Consider the following 6,717-nt stretch of genomic DNA (forward strand, 5'->3'; position numbering starts at 1 on the left):
GTGTTTAAAGCTGCAATTGATCCTGTGTTTTTCTCTATGAGCTGAGCCTTGTGTTCTAAGGTGGCCTAGAAATAATGTTACTGTTGGTGACCCCTCAGGGTGCAATTGTAAATAGCTTGGATAGGAAGGCAGAGGTTTCTTTTCACAGCAAAATTCTGTGGGAAAAATGTATGAAGTTTTGCTTCATTTTGAAATTTTGCGTCCTAAATATGTTCAGTCTTTATCACTTATGTTAGTAGTCCTTGAAATTTTCCCCTAAAAGCCCAGTCTTTATATTCTTGTTCTTCTCTGGGTTTTTAACCCCCAAGGCATTGGAAATTCTTCCTAACACAATTTCAGTGCAGGTAGGAATGTGGGGCCAAGTGGGGTCAAGTCACCTGTCACTGTCCCCGTTTCCCTGCTGTGACCCCAAGGCAGCCTGGCCTCTTTCACCTTGCTCTAACAGTCCTGCCATTGCCTGGTCCTGTACTTCCCATGAGGTTCGTGCCTTCTGCTCATTCTCAGTGCTCCCTTTCACTTGATCTAGTGCAGCAGGCTTTTGCCAGTTCCTTTGTCTTCAGTGTGTCTTGACTCTAGTCTGTTCTGCCCAGTGCATTCAGGAGAAGCTTCCCACATTATGATCATTCTCATCTCTCCTCTCTTGCTCAAAAACCTGCAATAGCTTTCCATTGCCTAAAACCTAAATTTAGCCTTTATTCAGAAATGTATACATATAGTCACATAAAGTTCTTGCCTCTGGCTACACATTCAAATACCTGAGCTTTTAAATACTTGTGTTCTGCCCCCTCCTTCTGACCCCCCACCAGTGAAATACAGTGAAATCTGGGGGTTCCAGAGATGTTTGTGTTTTGTTTGTGTCTTCCTGTCAAGCTGTGAGGATCCTTAAGCATAGCCAGGGTCAGCACTGAAAACCAGTGCACCAGTCGTTTATACCTAAGAATTGTGTGCTGTCTTAAATCTCTGCCAATCAGAGGCACTCAGCAAATGTTTGTTGAACCTAGGTGAACTGAATGTATCACATGTTGCAAGCACATTGATCACTTACTGTTTACCAAACTGCCATATTTTCTCTACCTCTGCACCTGTGCACAGGAAGGCGCAGTGGCTGGATGAGCTCAGGAAATCAGCGCAGGTGCCCTCTTTGCACCTGCCGCAGCCTGGCCACAGCAGAGGCACTTTGCACAGGACAGCACATGCCTCTTTCTTCACTGCACCTCTGTGGGACAGACTCTTGTGGTGTCAAGGCAGCCCACAGGAGGGAGGGAGGCTGCATAAGCTGGTGAGAGAAAAGGAACCAGAGGTGTAGGGAAAGGAAGAAATGAATGTTGCAAATAAAAGGGAGTTAGACCATGAAACCTGAGGAAAGTTTATAGTAAAAGTACCAACTACTCAGTAACAGTACTGACTCCTGGGCCTCTGAAAGTCTTCCCACTCTCCCGAGCCACACAAGTGCCATGTTGACCGGCCTGGGCTGAGGGGAAAAGAAAGGCCGTGTCTGGCTGCAGAGACACAGACCCTCTGCAGTGCCACTGACCAGGTGCAGAGACTCCAGGAAAGCTGCTTTGCTAGATGTGAGGGCGGGGCTGCATTTTATTTGTAAGTTTGTTTTTGATGACCACTTTCAAATACTCCTAGGTAAAGGAGACTGAAGAGAAGGGAGAAACCACTTGAGCTGCCTCACACACCAGACACTTAAAAGGCAGCCTGGGGAGAAGTGGTCCCCAGTGGGGCTGGTGTCATAGTGGATATCTGTAGCTTTGAAGGCAAGGATTTTAACTCTCAGTTTGGTAACCCAGGATTTAAAATCATAATGTCTATCCCCCTTTGACTGTAGATTGCTTCTTCTGGGTTTCAGTTACTCCGGTGGAAGGGAAACTTGTTCATGTGGGGTTGAGAGGAATGGCGTGTGCGAGGAGCAGAGCTGAGGGCGTGAGGGCCCAGTGCATCCTGCATCTTTGGTCTGTTTCAAAGGAATTTTGGGAACAGTTTTAGGGCAAAACCAGATGTTGTTCTCCAGAACACAGTTTTCCTGTAGGTACTGTGCCTCCCTCCCCCTCCACCTGGCATCTCGGTGCTTTAACCCCACCTGGGTTTGGAGACCAGTTTGTCCAAAGATCTTTCAGTCCTGTGAGCCGAGAGTGGTACTTCTAAGTCAAGGCTCATTTCTCTTCGTGGGGAGCTTTGCTTCAGGCACTGAGAAGGCCTATTTAGATCAGGACCATTGAAACATTTAAGACTTTGTTTCTAGGCACAGCTGTTCATTCACCAGCAAGTCACTTGCCTTCCCAAATTCTTTATAATCTGTAAAATGAGGTCAGTTTAGTATGCCTACCTCAAATAAGGGTGGAATGAAATCTGTATGGAACTCTGAGAGTCGTAAGATGATACTATAAAGACCTAAGATACTTGTTACTTGTATCTCTCAAAATGTTGGAGTAGAGGTGCAGTTGCTTCCACCTACTAGGCCTCTACTCAGTCCAGCTTCCAGCTAGAGGACTCTTTATTGTTTGTAACTAGCTGGCCCTCAGCTGCAAATATCTTGCCTGGTCTGCCCTGATATTCTGAGCTGGAAAACTGAGAACCTCAAGAGCCAGAAGAAACTTTCTGAATGTCTACTCATATTCCCAAAGACTGAGAACAGAGCCAAGACCTGGAGATTGCACCAGGTCTTTTATCCTTAGGCTCCACCCCGCTCTGATTAGAACCTCTCACTTTGTTCCACCTCTTTCTTGAGATGAAAGAAGAGGAAGAGAACTTTGACTCTCTTTACAGAAGTCTTCACGCCTTCATCCTGAGTTGAAATTTTTGTTAACCTTAGCTTACTTGGTGTTAAAGCAGGACCTTACACTTATAGGATGTGTCCAGTATCATTCACTGTTCCAGTTAGACCCGGAATCCAGCCCCATTGTGCTGCATAACCAGGACTCTTGTGTCCTTTGGTGATCAAACCTACTTTCTTTAGGGCTTGGTTCTGGTTTGATCTCCTGCAGTGTCTACTGGTCAGTTCACTCCAAGGGCTTCTCCTTCTTTGAAGTGTGGTCATTTATAGCATGTGTCTCACAATTTCATGTGTATGTGGTTTGTTTATACCATTTTTGTTTATTTTTTTTTTGCTGGTTTGCAGTGTTTTCTCATTGTCTTCTTACATGAGTCATGCCTCTTAACTGTCATGTAAACTCTGTACAGGTAGGGACCGTGTTGCTTTTTAGCACTGTGTTGAGTGCCTTTCAGTCATCCTAGTACTTCCTTACTGCTTTTTGCTCAGCTCTTCCTTGAAATAGTCGCCATGGTGTTGAAGTATGTGTTAGGGAGCCAGTTGAACTTGTGCCCTAACCTTGAAGAGCTCTACCTTTACCTTGTAGGAAGGATCTAAATGCTGTGGCTCAAACATGGTGTCTTGGTCCTGTGCTGTCACCCCAGTGTCGCCTGTGCCTGACGTCTGAACATGAGCATGAGCTCTCAGCAGAGAGAGCCAGGGGTTGAGCTCTACTTCCAGCTGCCAGGACAGACGGCTTTCCTGCCCAACAGGCTCACTCAGTGGGTGTTCCAAGGAGGCATACCTGCAATGAAGACTGAAAGGGAGAGCTTGTAGAGATGAAGGGAGACCAGGAGATAGTGATACCACTATATAGTTACAGAAACCATGGAAGACAACAGTTTAAAGGAAGGAGGAGAGTAGTGTCAGATGGCTCAGGAGAAATTTTCTGGGCTGAGGACAAAGCTGATTCCAAGATGGGATCTGGCACTTAGCAGAGGTCTTCCCTGACATCCCCACCTAAAACACTTCCACTCCATCACCCTACGACAGCTGTTTTACTGTCTGTACTGCACTGTCATTAGCTGAAGTCATCCTGTTGGTTTATTTGTAGCTTACATATCTCCTTAAGTAACTCCTTAAAAACAGCAACTTTGCCTTGTTCACCCTTGTATTCTCAGCTCCCATCACAGTGCCTGACACTCAATAAGGTAGAACAAATGCATAGACTTGTCCAAAGTGACCAGTTAGTGGGAAAGCTTTGGTTGGGGATGAGGGACAGAGCAATAAACATGCACACATTTTGACTAGTGATTTTAGAGACTGTACAATTTAAAAATTAACAAGTTAATCATACAATAGGTTAACTTTTAGAAGGTAAAAGAAGGAAAGCATGAGAAAATACTACATATATAGTCATTTGTCTTTATTTAGAAATGAGTGATAATGCAATATCACAAATCAAACTTCTGAAATTTCCACAAATTGTACAAAGAAGGAAATTTAGAACTTTAAATTCTTTAATTATTTAATAAAGAATCAAAAGATACGAGTTAAGCATTTGACTCATATTAGGAAAAAGAATGAAATATACTGGGAAAGCCAAAAAGAAAGAAATATGAAAGCAGATATTACTAAGTTTTAAAATGAGAGAATTGGTAGACATATTGATGGTCATTCTTCCAGTGGGGGGTGGGGGGGGGGGACAGTTAAATAGCCAAAGACAAAAAAATTAGATACAACAAATGCACATTATAAAAAGTCCTATGTAGGACTTCTGCTCAAGATGGAGGCATACATAAACACATCTTGCCTCCTTGCACAACTATGGCAAAAATTATAACTAGACTACAAAACAAGTGTCACCCAGAAACATCAGAAAATCAAACTGTATGAAAGTCCAACAAACAAGAATTTAAAGAAGCCACATTCATCCAAAAAGGTAGGAGGGCCAGCTATGTGCAGAGAAGCACCGAGAGGTGGAAAGGCCCAGAGACAGGCACCGAGTCACAGAATGGGTGGTCCCACATCCGTGTGTGGTGGATAGAGCTTGAAGGGCTATCTTGGAATCAAGGGATCACAGTCCCAGACCATACAATCCAGCCCAGGGTTCCATTGCCAGGAAGATAAGTCCCCATAACTTCTGGCTGTGAAAACCAGTGGAGGTTGGGGTGGTGAAAGAAACTGTGGGGTTCTCAAGAGACTCTTAAAGGGTCTGCAATGGACTTGGGACTCACACAGACCCAACCCCTCTGGGATTCAGCACCAGTGGCATATGGGGAGAAAGCGAAGTGACTGGCAACAGGGCAAGCGACGGGAGACAGCTTCCTCCCAGGTAAAGCTTCTGAGGCCAGGCAGTGGCATTGTCCTCTTGTGAGCCCTCCCCCACACAGCAACAGCGGTGGCATGAGTTGCCCTGCCCTGGTGATTACCTAAGGCTCCACCCCATCCAGCTTACAGGTGTGCCTTTCTACAATAGGCCATGCTTCTAAGACAGGGAGTCAAAACAGCTCTACCTAATAATACATAGAAACAAAAGGTGGCTGCCAAATCGAGGAGACAAAGATATATGGCCCAAATGAAAGAATAGAACAAAACTCCAGAAAAACTAAATAAAACAGAGATAAGCAACCTATCAGATGCAGAGTTCAAAACACTGCTTATCATGATGCTCAAGGAACTCATTGGGAACTTCAACAGCATAAAAAAGACTCAGAAATGAAGGTTACATTGAAATATGTAAAGAAATACATGAAATAAAGTATATATTGAAGTAAAGAAAAATCTACAGGGAACCAACAGTGAGGGGGATGAAGCCAAGAATCAAATCAACAATTTGGAACACAAGGAAGAAAAAAACATTTGGTCAGCAGCAAGAAGAAAAAAGAATTAAAAAAAAAAAAAAACAAGGATAGGCTAAGGAGCTTCTGTGACATCTCCAGATGTACCGACATCCAAATCATAGGGGTACCTGAAGGAGAAGAGGAAGAGCAAGGAATTGAAAACTTATTTGAAAAAAAAATAAAGAAAACTTTCCTAATTGGGGGAAGGAAATATACAATGCCAGGAAGGAGAGAGTCCCAAAGAATATGGGCCCAAAGAGGACCACACCAAGATACACCATAACTAAAATGCCAAAGGTTAAAGATAAAGAGAGAATCTTAAAAGCAGCAAGAGAAAAGCAGAGAGTTACCTACAAAGGAGTTCCCATAAGACTGCCAGCTGATTTCTCAAAAGAAACCTTGCAATCAAGAAGGGACTGGCAAGAAGTATTCAAAGTGATGAAAAGCAAAGACAACCTAGGGTACTCTGTCCATCAAAGCTATGACTTAGAATTGAAGGGCAGATAAAGTGCCTCCCAGATAAGGTAAAGTTAAAGGGGTTCATCATCACCAAGCCATTGTTACATGAAATGTTAAAGGGAATTATATAAGAAAAAGAAGATCAAAACATGAACATTAAATGGCAATAAATTCATAATTATCAACAATTGAATCTAAAAAAACAAGCCAAGCAAACAAGCAGAACAGAAATACAATCATAGATACGGAGATCATTTGGAAGGTTATCAGCTGGGTGAGGGAAGGGAGAGAATGGGGGGAAAGGTGCAGGGATTAAGAAGTACAACAATAGGTACAAAATGGATAGGGGGAAGTTAAGAGAATGGAGCAGTCAAAGAACTAATATGCATGACCCATGGATATGAACTGGGGGCAGGAATTGCTGGAGGGAATGAGGGTACAAGGTAGAGGGGGACAGGGGAAAAATTGGGACAACTATAATAGCATAATCAATTTTTAAAAAAATTAAAATAAATTCCTATGTATAACTAGGCTAATGAATTTGCTACTCAACGAAATAGGTGATTTTTTGGTAAAAAAAAAAAAAATACATGTGCATGAAACCCCAAGTAAAGGACTTGAAAAATCAATATTCAATGAAGAAGTAGAAAAAAGTATTAG

The sequence above is a fragment of the Phyllostomus discolor genome, chromosome 6 (assembly GCF_004126475.2).
Source record: "Phyllostomus discolor isolate MPI-MPIP mPhyDis1 chromosome 6, mPhyDis1.pri.v3, whole genome shotgun sequence".
Lineage (NCBI taxonomy): Eukaryota > Metazoa > Chordata > Mammalia > Chiroptera > Phyllostomidae > Phyllostomus > Phyllostomus discolor.